Below are 13,813 nucleotides of genomic sequence, written 5' to 3'. Positions count from 1 at the left end.
AAACAGCCACATGTCCTTCAGTAGAATGTCTCTTGTTGTATATTCATACAATGGAATAATGTACAGTAAAAAATAAAAAAAAATTTAAAAACTACTGATTCACTCAATAAAATGAATTATATGAAAGTAATGTTTGAAGCCAAATACAATAGAACCGTGCTATATGATTCTATTTATATAAAGTACACAGATTAAATTAATATGTATTGTAAGATGTCAGAAGAAAAAAGGTTGTATCTGGGAAAGGAGGAGGTATTGTGAAGGTATATAAGGAAGGTTTCTGGATTCTAGGTAATACTCCATTTTATGTAGTATAAGTATGTCCGATCTGCAGTAGTTATGTATGTGTATATGCATGACTTATGCAGTATCTTCTATGTATACTTCAAATAAATGTTCTTAAAAGTTTACTTCTAGGGACGCCTGGATGGCTCAGTCGTTAAGTGTCTGCCTTTGATTCAGTTCATGATCCCGGGGTCCTGGGATCAAACCCAACATCAGGCTCTCTGCTGGGTGGGAAGCCTGCTTCTCCCTCTGCCCCTGCTTGGGTTCCCTCTCTCGCGGTCTCTCTCTGACCAAAAAAAATGTTTATTTCTAAAAGCCTGACTTGTTACAGTTATAGTTTATAACTGTCTTATATTTTATGGGACATATTGTAGGCTCTGTACCAGGCAATATTTTAAATATTGGGGACTGAAAGGTGAATAGAAAACAAGGTCTTGGTTCAAGAATGATATACTTCTTAGTTGGAGGTGAGCTAAAAAGGAGTACACTCAGAAATAGGATCATTGAAGAGCATGAGAAAATATGCTAGCATAACAGCTACTTTAGGAAAAAGGGCATTATTTTTAATCGGGTGGGATTCAACATAAAAGATAAAGGTGCAGTCATAGAAAAATAGTAGAGAAGGGCATTTCAGACAGAATAACCAGTTCAAATGCCCCCAAGAAAGGCTCAACAAATATGAGGAGGGGAAAGCATTAAACTATAATTTGGTGGGTGGACGTGAGGGTCAAGTTGGAAAGGGAGGCTGTGTGAAGTTTTAGAGGCCCTGACAAGGACTTAAAGTCTTATATTGTACCTTAAATTGAGATTCACTGAAGGGTTTCAAAAGAGAACAGGAACACTACTGATTTATATTTTTAAGAAGTTTCTGCTAGCTGGCATATCGTAAAGGATTTAAGGACAGCATTTGCTGATGAAAGCAAATGAGAAGAAGCCTTTGTGGAAGAGGTCATGGTGATCTGAACCAGTATGAAGCCAGCAAATATGAAAGTAGTGAACACATTTTAAGTGTATTTTAGGGCTACAATATATAGAAGCTGGTATAATGAATATATAGAATTTGATCAGTTAGGAAGGGAGAATAGAAGACGCAACCAATTCAGAGGCAGAGTCAGCGTAGGTCTAGGGAGGGAATCCTGAGAACGAGGTATAGAAAATAGCAAGAATGACGTTTCACTATAACTTGAGCAGAGAAAAGGGATTAGACCTTAGACATCAGTTTACATGTAGCTTTGGTAGTGACGGGAGTTAGAAAGTGTCCCACTGATTTTAGAATGCTAATAATTGTAACGTGAGGCAAGGCCATCAGATCCATGATCTAGGGGGTATGAAGGATGAGTAGCGGAGAGGTACAAAAGATGGAAGACACAGCACGCTCCATTGTGATTCAGCTGCTATGAAGTCTGCACCATTGGGCAAAACTGTGACTTGTATGACTTCCGTTCACTCATAAAAACAATGACGCTAATATCTGCCCAGCATCTGGAGGCCCCAGAAAAGACTTCCAGTTAGCCTGGTTAACTATACACATTCAAATAAATTTAAAATGATGACTTATATAATGATAAGTGTGAATAAATCAATAAGTTAGTTGAAATCTGAGTTCAAAGTATACATTAGATAATTTCTCTCAAATTTTTCAGTATATCAAGTCTCTACACTCTATTAAAAAATTACACTAAATTCATCATTTTTATCCAGTAAAACATATTTTGGCAGAATGCACTACTTTTATATTTTATAAAATGGTTATCTTCGAATGCACTAATTTTTAAATGAAATGCAATACATTGGAGAAAATGTACTGTATTGGGTGAAAAATTAATATGCAGAAAATGAAACTGTAGAGTTTCCTGGAAAAATGTGCACTTTGATAAACATCTGAAAAGCAAGCTCTGAGTTAGTATTTACATAGAGCAGAAAGATCAATAACAATTAAACACAAACTGAGGTGAAGCAATTGTTATTTTAAATATTTCATGTTGTTTAGAAAAATCAAAATTTTATAAACAATGCTCTTCTGTTGTGATAAGTTAGAGGCATAAATACGTATTAGCTAAGAATAAACTACCCTTGTAGAGTTTATTGATTAGAACAATCTAGCCTTTTCATTGAGTTAATGTGTTGCTTTTTCATTTTAAATGTTTGGCATTTCCTTTAGTAAAGAATGGATATCATTTCCAGGATGCTGACAGAGTGTCCCAGTTTACTTCTTTCTGAAAGCCACAATTTTACACTCGGAAGAGTCAGCAATTCCATGATGTTAATACCAAATTTTGTGTTAAAAATACCTTTTTGCATACACATGAAATCCTCCTTAGCACTGGACTGGAAATAGAGTGAAATTCTTTCTCAGGGAGAAACAACCTATTCCCAATTGCTCCCAGAGTCACACAGGAGCTACCTTTGAAGTTGGTGAGAACATCTCATCTGAAAAGAGTGATTCATGCCTTGACTATTTCAAATCAGTGATACTCAGTACTGTCATTTCCTGACTTATTCTTTTTATTACTCAAGTGAATAATAAATGGATTAAAGTTGATTTTTTCCTTAAAGAAATGTCCAGAAATTCTGTTTAAAAGTATTGTAACAAATAATTTTAAATTTCACTTTATATAATGCATTCAGTAAATCCAGGGGAAGAGTCTTGAGATATCCTTGGCAAGGCAAAATGTCACAGATTTTAGAAGAGCTGAAAAATACATTTTGTGCAATTATATATTATTCTCTGCATATTTATATACTATTTACATTAGCTAAAAACTAGTTTTAGCATTTTAGAGTATAGAGTGGGTATAGAAGTCAAGCAATACTCATGACCTTTAAACTATCTTGAAAAGGGACTTAATTGATGATTGTCACCAAACATTACAGGGAATGAGTACAGACTTTGTTTCTAGTATTTTGAAGGGTCTTGGAAAAACAGATGGCTATAATATTCAGGTGTATTCTTAAAAGTCACATAAGATGACTTTGGAGAAAGAGGTGCCTGGGGACCAGAACATACTGAGGAGATTGGAGTGACTGGTAGAATAAAAAATGGCAGAGGAAAGAAATAGAATATTTAGAAATTAATAATAATAATAATAATAATTTTTAAAAGAGTTGAAACTAGGATAACAGAAGAAGGAACTGCTGCTGTGGACTGGACCATGTACCTCCAAAATTCCTATGTAGAAACTCTAACCCCTAGTGTGATGGTATTTGGAGATGGACCTTTGGGTAGGCAATTTGGTTTAGATGAAGTCATGAGGGTGAGACCTGCATATGAGGATAGTGCCCTTATCAAAAGATGCATCTGAGAGCTTGCTTTCTGCCATATGAGGACACAGCAAGTGGCCATCTGTAAGCAGGAAGAGAAAAGAGAGCACTCACCAGGAAACTGAATGGGCGAACACCCTGATCTTAGACTTATTAGACCCTACAACTATGAAAGATACATTCATATTGCTTAAGCTACACAGTCCTTGCGTTATTGTTATGGCTGCCCAAGCTAGTTAACTGACATAGGATCAAATAAAAATTTAAAAGAATGAGATTGAAGAGTCACAAAAGAGAAAAATGTTGCAATATGGCAGGACATAAAGACAGAGGCAGGAAAAAAACTAATTAATACAGAGACAATAAAGACAAGAAAAATCAGACTGATATTACTGATGTTTAGAGACGTTAGTGATCTAATTTTATGTAAAACTGTGTTGTACACTGGGGCGCCTGAGTGGCTCAGTGGTTTAAGCCGCTGCCTTCGGTTCAGGTCATGATCTCAGGGTCCTGGGATCGAGTCCCACATTGGGCTCTCTGCTCGGCGGGGAGCCTGCTTCCCTCTCACTCTCTCTGCCTGCCTCTCTGCCTACCTGTGATCTCTGTCAAATAAATAAATAAAATCTTTAAAAAAAAAAAACTGTGTTGTACACTAAAATAATACACTTACATTAAAAAGTAGAAAAAGTCTGCCCATATTATACCTATATGCATATATATGTTCACACATGTTTTCTAGGTATATAAAGAAAGGAATACATGGATAAAAATTCTAATTTTTGGATATTTCAGCTGAGTATAGATTGAAGAAAGGGAAAGAGAGGTTGTTAACCTTATCATTTGACTTGTTATACCAAGCACCTACCATTTAAAAGATTGATAGAATGAATATAAATCAGAAAAGCAAAACATGTAAGAAGAAAATGAAATGTCCCTTGATTATGAGCCATGGATAGATGCGTGACTCAGAGTTGGTTCTCCCCTAGGTGGCCAGCCAGGGATTTTGGAAGCAGATCATGGAATGTGGATCAAGAATATGGAAGCTCAAATGAATAATTTGTTCCAGTGCCTCCAATATCACTAGCCAGCAGATTAGGAAAGACAGGTGTGCATTACTCATTTGGGTTCTCCTCCTGCCCTGGAATGGTTCATGTGCAGGTGGGCAGGCCCACTATTACTATTAGAACCATCTGCTGAATAGGACTTTCGTAACCAGGTATGAGCAAATGTTATAACTGGGGCATTTCAAAGACTGAAATAAAATTGTCATTAGCCAAATACTACTAGAAGATTTGCTTCATTTCATTCTTTAAGTTTCTGTTCACTGGAAATATGTGCAACAGTTTTCCATGAATAGTAACCTGAGTGTTATGCTTTGAACATGAGGAAGAGTCATTTAGAATGGGAGGCTAAATCACTCTTCTCCTGTTCAAGATTCATCTTATTCAGTTATTTAAAAATAGATCACAGTGGTGCCTGGGTGGCTCAGTTGGTTAAACTTCTGACTCTTGGTTTCAGCTCAAGTCATGATCTCAGGATCATGAGACTGAGCCCCACATGAGGCTCCAGGCTCAATGGGAGTCTACTTGCGATTCTCTCCCTTCCTATCCCTCTGCCCCTTACCTGCTTGCATACTCATTCTCTTTCTAAAATAAGAAATCAATCTTAAAAAAAAAAAAATTTAGAACATTTAAAGGACACAGTTTTCTATATTCTCATTCTAAATCCATATTTCTTAACCATACCAGGTTATAAATCTTTATACCCTCTAAACTACTGAATGGCCTATCATAGTGAAATTTGCTTTTTTAGAACATGCTATTGATCAAAAGTTGAATATTTCCTACTGTAAAAGTGAAAAGAGGAAATGTGGTTTATTTTGCAAGACCTTCTATTTCTTGATTTGTAAGTTGATATTTGCATTGTTACATTAATAAATAATCTACTTAAAAGAGCTGTAGAAAAGAATTGACACTCTGTAAATCATATTTGGACACAGGACCCAGAAGTCCAGTACACTCATATTAATAGAAGTACACTGTGGGGATAAGTGAGGATGAGAATGTACATATTAGGTAAGACACATTCTTTTCTTTCATTATACTTTACATTCTGCTTTAGAAAACATCCTTCAGGTTTGATATCACAGTTTTTACAATAATTTATAGTATTGAACAATAGAGAGATATCAGGTTAATGGTTCCATTATTATATATTCAGTAACATTATATGTCTTTAGCCTCAAAAAATTTACACGATTGATTGATTGCTTGATTGATTTATAAAAGGCAGAACTTAAAACACCTCCTTATGCTAGGTAGCTATATCAGTTTCCTATTGCTACTGTAACAAAATACCATAAAGTAGGTGGTTTCCAACAACACAAAATTGGTATCTTATGGTTCGGTAGGCCAGGAGTCTGACGAGGGTCAAGTCAGTCATCGGAAATGAGTCACAACTGCTCTAAAATCCAAGTGTCTGTCATGGCTGCCTTCCTTTCTAAAGGCAAGAAGCAGAGAATCCTTGCCTTTCCCAGTTTCTAGCAGTTTCCTAAACCACTTAGTGCTTGGCCCTCTTCCTCCATATTTCAACCCAGGAACATCAGAGTTGAGTCCCTCCCACATAGCATCACTCTGACCTCCTGTATGCCTCCTTTTCCCACTTTTAGTACCCTGTGATAACCATGGGCCCACCTGGATCTTCCAGGATCAGCAATCTGTTTTAGAGTACTGATTAGCAAACTTAATTCCATCTTCATTCATTAACCTTCCTCTACCACCTAATATACTCACAGGTTTCAGGAATTTGGACCTGAATATCTTTAGGAACCATTATTCTGCCCACTCATGAGCCTTCAGTGTGGTCACACACAATACTTAAATTATTCAAACTCTTGCAACTTCTTTCGTAAAACTGAGTTGCAAAAGTTAAAGCACTGAAATCATCTGAGATGAAAATATTCTGAGTGAAGTTTTGTTAATAAAATGCTGGTTAACCAAGCTGGTTATTGTCTGTTCAGATTAAAAAACAGAATGCGATCATAAAGTTGTGTGTGTGAATGCGTGTGCGCGTCTCTTGGAATAGTGGATGAAAGAATGCATTTGTTAGAGTGAGTATCATTGATAAAATCTACTAATGTAGTAATCCTGTGTATTTGTTTAAAGGTGAATTTAAATATTTTATAGTCACCTCATACCTGCAGTTGAAACTAGAGATTCACATCTTGCTCCTTTATACATTTCTTCTGCACATCAAAGGCTGGGCATAAATCATGAGCAATAGGAACATAAAAACATACAGTTCCTTAATTTTAATAATGGCTACAGAAGACTTCATATCTACTTTTTAAAATACTTGTAGAGTAATTTGGGGTTGGAAAAAGGCAAAATATTCAGTCATTCATAAATTAGATATATTTTATATTACATATTTGTCAAATCTAAAAAGCAATAATTGTAACATCATGCTTTAGTTAAAGCCAATAAAAATATTAAAAGAGTAGAACTATATTAATGAACACCAAAATCTAGAGATGATTAAACCAATAATTTTGTGCCAATATTCATTTTTATGGCCTCAAGAAACTAACTGTACTGGCTTTTATTTTCCCAACCTATCTGTGCTGGGTTGCACCAGCTCCCGGCCTTGTGTTTTTTATCTTTTCATTCACATCCCATCTCTTCATTTTAAATGCTATCTATGAGGAATGGCTTCTGATTTCCTACCTCCAGCTGACAGCTCGTCACTGAACCCCACACTTGTGTATGCAACTGACTCCATGCCATCCCTACTTACACATTTAAATCTAAAAATATACAGGGCTCCCAGGTAGCTTCGTTGATAGAGTTTCTGATTCTGTCTCAGCTCAGGTCTCGATCTTCTTTCCCTCCCCTCTTCCTCCCCTTTCTCCCCCCTTTTACCTCCTCCCCCTCCATCTTCTTTCCATTCCTCTTCTTCCTCCTCATCCTCCTCTTCTTCTCCTCCTCCTACCCTTCTTCTTCTTAGATTTATTTAAGTAATGTCTACACCCAATGTGGGACTCGAACTCATGACCCTGAAATCAAGAGCCACAGGTTCTTCTGACTGAGCTGGCCAGGTGCTCCCCAACTGCCTCCTTCTAATTGCTCAGAATGCAGCAACAAAATTTATCCTTACTCTCACCATCCCCCAGCACCCCAAATATCCTATGTAATGTCAAGTCCTATCAGCTTTAATTTCAAGATATATCTCTTTTCGCCGCCTCCATGGCTTCCACTGTGCTGCAAGTCACCATGTTTTCTCCACCAAATTACTGAGCTAATTGCACAGCTGTTCTGTTCTGTCCTCGCTCCTCTTCAGTCTAACTGCAACCCCATGGCCAAACTTCCTTGCTGATATATAGCTGACGAGTAACCTTAATCCATCAGTATCCTTCATCTTCTTTTACCACCTAACATAACAACATCAGATTAACTCAATTCTCTCATCAGAAACAGTTAAGACTACCCTAAATCTCCGAGAAAAAAATACAAAGTCTTTACATTAATCTACAGGATCTCGACATGATCTGGTTTCCATTATCTCTTAATGGTATCTCCTTCAATGGTCCATTTCTGTCACTTCATTCCAGCTATGCTGGCCTTCTTGCTATTCTTAAACTGTGCATATTCCTCCCCACTTCTGTACTTGTGTTCACCCTCTCTGGAATACGACTTATCAGATATCAATGACCATACTTAACCAAACTTCCTCCAAGTCTTTATTCAAATCACTTCCCAAAGAGGGCTTAGGAGCCATAATAGCCAAAATATAAGATTTCATCCATTTCCTCAAAACTTTTATTCCCTTTCCCACTTTTATTTCCCCCTTAATAGTAGTATCTTCTACAACTAATACATTATTTCCCTTGTTTATCATCACGCTTCCCAAATAGAATGTAATCTCCATAAATGAATTTAATAATGAATAAAGTATAATGTATTACTCAATAGTACTACTTTTCTTTAAAAAATATGAAAAATCATCTAAAAGTAGAATTTCAATCACAGAATTGAAAATCTTACTAAATAGTCTTTTGGATCTGGTTTACTTTCCAATCAGTAATATAGGGCTTTCTCATCTATTGGTAAGTTAAACCGAGCCAATCAACCAATAAGCAGGTTCTCTATAAAAGCAAAAATTGCATAAAGCTAAAATAATTTGTTTATATTTTCATGGCTTGTTTAAATTATATCACATTGCAGCTGAAGATACTAATTACACATGTTTAAATATATAAACAGTACAGAAAATTTGGGAGATACACATTTCTGCCTCAATATATTATCCAACTAAATGGATTTTCTTGATGTCCTTTTAAAAATCACATTTTATATAACATTTTGTATGAAGCTTAATATTCAAGCTCCTTCATTTTACCATTATTCAGATTGATTTGAATTCTTATGTTTTAACTTCCTGAGTTATTTCTTCATTTTTTGATACTTTGAACTGTATTTTAGTGGTTTATTCCCACAAGTTACATATAAGGAAGTCTGCTTTCTCCCATCTCTGGCCATGGACTGAAAATTGCTTTTCAAAACTGGTATGTTAATTTTCACTTCCACAAGGGATAACTGTAAATAAGAGTTTTATCACACCTTTGCCAACACTAGTTTCAAAAATTTTTTATATGAATATGATGATTCACTAGGTTAAAATGGCAACCAGCCTTCATTTAAATCCCATTGATAACTGTGAGTTTAACCTAGACAGATATTTTTATTTAAAATACTTCTGTTATCAGGTAGACTGACTGAAAATAATTGGATCAAGTGAAATTACCAGTCACATCAGATTGTGCATAGTTATAAATAAGTCATATATATTGTCCCAAAGGCATAAATACAATGAAAGTAAGTATCTATTTGAAGACCCTATGATCACCTAAACAAGTGAAATAGAAATGGTAGTGAATTCCCCTTTTTTCAATAGAAGCATCTGCAACATCCAAATTCATTTTCCTGGCAATTTATCTATCATATTCCATGCAGTATGAGTGAAACGTAGGGTAAGGCATAGTCCCGGGGAGGTCAGATAAGTGAAATACTTGCTTTGTTCAGTATTTCACTCAGATACTTGTAGGGATTGAATTTTGTTCATTTTATTCTCCGATTACCAAGAAGTTCCCTAAATTGATGTAGCCACGCAGTGTGGAAGTTTACATGCCAGAATTTTCTGGTATTTAAGAAACAACACCCACACATATCAGGATACACTAAAGTGAATGTTCTTCCTATACCTGTTCCTACATTTCCCTGAAGTCCATTTATTATCCTGGAAATCTCTTTCTGGAATATGTGCAGCACTTAAAAGTCAAAACACTATCAGCAATGATAGAGATACTAAATGACTTAATATGTGTTGGCCTTCTCTTAACTTAAAAAAAATTAATGGAAGATTACTTAAATGAATGGTATATAAGAATACTGACATTTATACAAACACGCAGAGAGGAAAAAACAAAAACAGAGAGACAGAGAAAGAGCGAAGTTGGCAAATGAAGAAACAGACTCCTAGCTATAGAGAACAAACTGATGGTCATGGGGGAATGGGTGAATTAGGTGACGGGGGTTAAGGGGGGCCTAATAATGAGTACAGGCTGTTTTATGGAAGTGTTGAATTTCTGTATTGTACACCTGAAACTAATATTACACTTATATTAACTAACTGGAATTGAACTAATTAACTAACTGGCATTTAAAGAAAAACGAAACAAAAAATACTTCCATTTTTTATAGATAATTTTTAACCTCTATAGCTCGAAGATTCAGCATACTGAGTCAATTCTCACTAGAAAAATCACCAGAGACACTGACTCTACGATAATTTATCGACAGTAGTGTAGATCTTTACAAATTGAAACCCATTTTAGCACCTTGTATTGTTGGGTTCTCATGCCTATTCTTATCCCCTTTCGCAGAGGAAGAAAAATGGCCTATATACAAGTAATATTTGACACAAGTAATCCAGGTCAGGATCAAGTTCTGCCATGTGCTCAAATCATGAACCTCAGTATTTCTTTTTATTGTGCTATATAATACCAACCATCTAAGAACTATGCACTTAAAATCAAAATGTTTTCCTTTTACTTCTGGAGACTTTGGACATTAAAAACTACTCCAAGCACCTGGAATTACTACAGTAAACACCCACTGCTTACATTACAAACATATACATACTCCAAAAAAAAAAAAAAAAAACAGAAAGAAAGAAAAAGCTATTATAGAATAGAATCAGTATTTTTCATTTACTCATTACTTATATTAAAGACTCTTCTGAAAGAAAAAAATTGAAGTGAAATGTGTCTCAGAAAACATCTGTTTTCTTTTTTCCATTTTTAAAAAATTTCCTCTTGTTCCTACAAAGTATAGCATATGCTAATACAGGCCAGTCTCTCAGTTTACAGAAAAAAAGAACACTGATAAGATTTTCCACAGTTTGTGTTAGGGACCTAATGAAACACCAGTTGAAATTACTCCAAAGCAAGAGAAGGGAGGTTCATCACAGAACACCCAAACTGAACTATATGTGAGCAGTTGTCTACTCAAACCATGTGTTGTATGACCATTTTCTGCACACAATCTTTGGTTTTTACTACAGTAATGGTTTTCAGTGGGAGAGGGATACAAGTTTGCTCCCCCCCAAGGAAATAGTTAACAATGCCTGCAGATATTTTTGGTTGTCACAATTTGCAAATGCTGCTACTGGCATATTGCAGGTAGAACATATTGCTAGGCATCCTACAAAACACAGGACAGCCTCCCATCACCCGTGAGAATTATACAGCCTGATATATCAAGAGCACCAAGGTTAAAAAGCTCTTATCCAAACTGTAGTTCTACAGGCGTGTATAATGCAACTATACAAAAGGCATACATGAAGCAAATTAAAAAGTTTGAAGTCCTCTACTTATTAAGAAAAAAAAAAAAAGCAAAACATCTTACACACTTGTTGTCTTAAATCTCTCAATTTCTCTCACTTTTCACCTGACTACATGGTATCAAAAACATGGATTTGAGATAAATAAATATTTTCAAGCCAATAAGTTCAGTTCTTTTAATCTTAGACCTACAGAAAGGTACATGCATGTTCAGATTCTAAAATATTATTATATGAAATTTCCAATACATCAGGTATACCTCAGATTTCTAATCACTGACAAGCCAAATACAGGACAAGTGAGACACACACCTGTGAACATGGGTTTGCATTCATCAGACCACAAACATCAACACGAAGCACAGTAATGGTATTTATATAAGCCAATAAAAAAGTACTATATATTTACTATATATAGCACACTTCATCTAAAAAATTTATGAACTTGGACTGACTCATTCATTCTCATGATTCCCACATATCCATCTGAAATAGGACATCAGGAGGAATAATTTCCAATAGCCCAATGTATAGATTTTACATGAGCATTGGTTTCTATTGCCATGTTCACTACTGTTATAGCTAATTATATCCAACATGCACAAGACAGAGTTACAGGTAAATCTTCCCAGCTCTTAACTTTCCTTCTACTATTGTATTTTCCTTTACTATTGGATTATCTTCAGTTGGGCATTTCTGTTGCATCTAGAACAGTAAATCCTTATTTTTCTACCTGTAATTCTTGTCAGGAAATCAAAATTGACCATTGGTATCATTTTTTCCCCTCCTTAAGTTAGCTATCTCAGTGAAAATTATCAGTACTATGTTTTATAAAATCCTTATCTAGCAAGGCATTAAATGAATGCCTTATTAAGTGAATAAATGTGTTGCCCTACACTAGGTTAATTTACTATCAAGAAATCCAGAATTAAACAGTACAGGAGGCTTGAAAAACTGAAAAGCTGATTGATGCTTGGACCAGAGTATTATATGACAGAACTCATTCTCTACTAGTACCATATCCTGCTACCCCCTCCCACATCCAACAAGGTACACACGAGATCTAATCTGGACCTCAAACTCTTGATTTAAAATATTTTCTCTGCTAAGACAAGTCCACTAAAATAGAAGAGAGCAATTACTGCATAAGGAAAGCCCCCTGCTTTGAAAAATCTGTGGGTGATCCCAGAGTGGAAAATAAAGGTTCCAAAACACTGTGAGAGCTTGTGTTTTTTTTTTTTTTTTTTTTGGCTGCATAATAAAATCTTTCTCTGATCTGTCTCTCTCAGCTCAAAGCAGTGATGCCATCACCTGAACAAACAGAAGACCATAATAATTTTAGCTAAGAATTTTATTTTTGAATTTCTTGATATCCAACAGGGAAATAGCCAGGAACATTTACTCTTGATTAATCTGAAAGTTCATTAAGTATGACTGGCTTTGATAGAAGGAAAAGCTGTAATAACTAGCTAATAAAATTGTATTTTTTTTCACCTGTTACATGACAGGTTTTCCTAGTTCCACATCTGTACGCACCACACACACACACACACACACACACACACACACAGGCATACAAACATGCATAAGGCACAATTTTGTCTTGAATTTTAGACATAAAATTTATACAGGATAATTGTTATTCCTACACTGAGACAAATCAGGTTCAAGAAGTTAAGAAAGGAAGATGAATCAGAGTTAACAAACATAAGGGCATATGTTAAATAAAGTGTGTTGCTGATCACAGGAGCCTGCCTAATTCTTTTCTCTGCATCATTTATAGTGCCCTTTAAAGAAGTAAAAGTTTCATCTTAAGCTTTAATAATAAGCACTTATGGAAGCAATTCATGGGAGGAAAAAAAAAAGAATAAAAGAAAAGAGAAAATGAGCTTTGCTCAGCTGCAGCTTCAATTCTCAGCTATCATGTAATTTTAAAGGAGATTGGAAAGGCAATAATTAAAAAGCACTACCAAAATTTCAATTTCAACGTCCCTGTTTCTATTCTGACAATGCTCTCTCTCACTTTTATAGCTAGACATACATGACACCTCAATCTGATGCCATCGCTACTCCAATGTGCCTTGCAGACTACCCTTCCAACTTCTTCAGGGGCAGGGCAGATATCAGCGCATCCACAGATAAACACGAGCAGACACCCAGCGGGGTTATTAGACTCACATTCCAGAGGCACCACAGCAACATTCCTGGGTAAGCAATTTTTAAAAAAAAATAAGAAGAAGGTATTCGAGCCATCAGGCTTCAGAAGCATTAGCTACAACTTTCCCATTCCCCTTAGATCCTGCGAAACCAACCCCGGAGGAGGATTTCACCAAATACTGCTTGGACTCAGAACCGGGTAACAGCCCCA

The 13,813-nt window shown here is 35.7% G+C and overlaps 1 protein-coding gene across 4 annotated transcripts in view; it reads right to left on the bottom strand.

Moving 5' to 3' along the window:
• Window positions 1-13,813, bottom strand: part of CDH18 (cadherin 18) — a 986,019-nt gene that overhangs the window by 469,361 nt on the left and 502,845 nt on the right. The gene's annotated exons all lie outside the window — the stretch shown is intronic.

The sequence above is a fragment of the Mustela erminea genome, chromosome 3 (assembly GCF_009829155.1).
Source record: "Mustela erminea isolate mMusErm1 chromosome 3, mMusErm1.Pri, whole genome shotgun sequence".
Taxonomy (NCBI): domain Eukaryota; kingdom Metazoa; phylum Chordata; class Mammalia; order Carnivora; family Mustelidae; genus Mustela; species Mustela erminea.
This window is presented reverse-complemented; position numbering and strand designations above follow the sequence as displayed.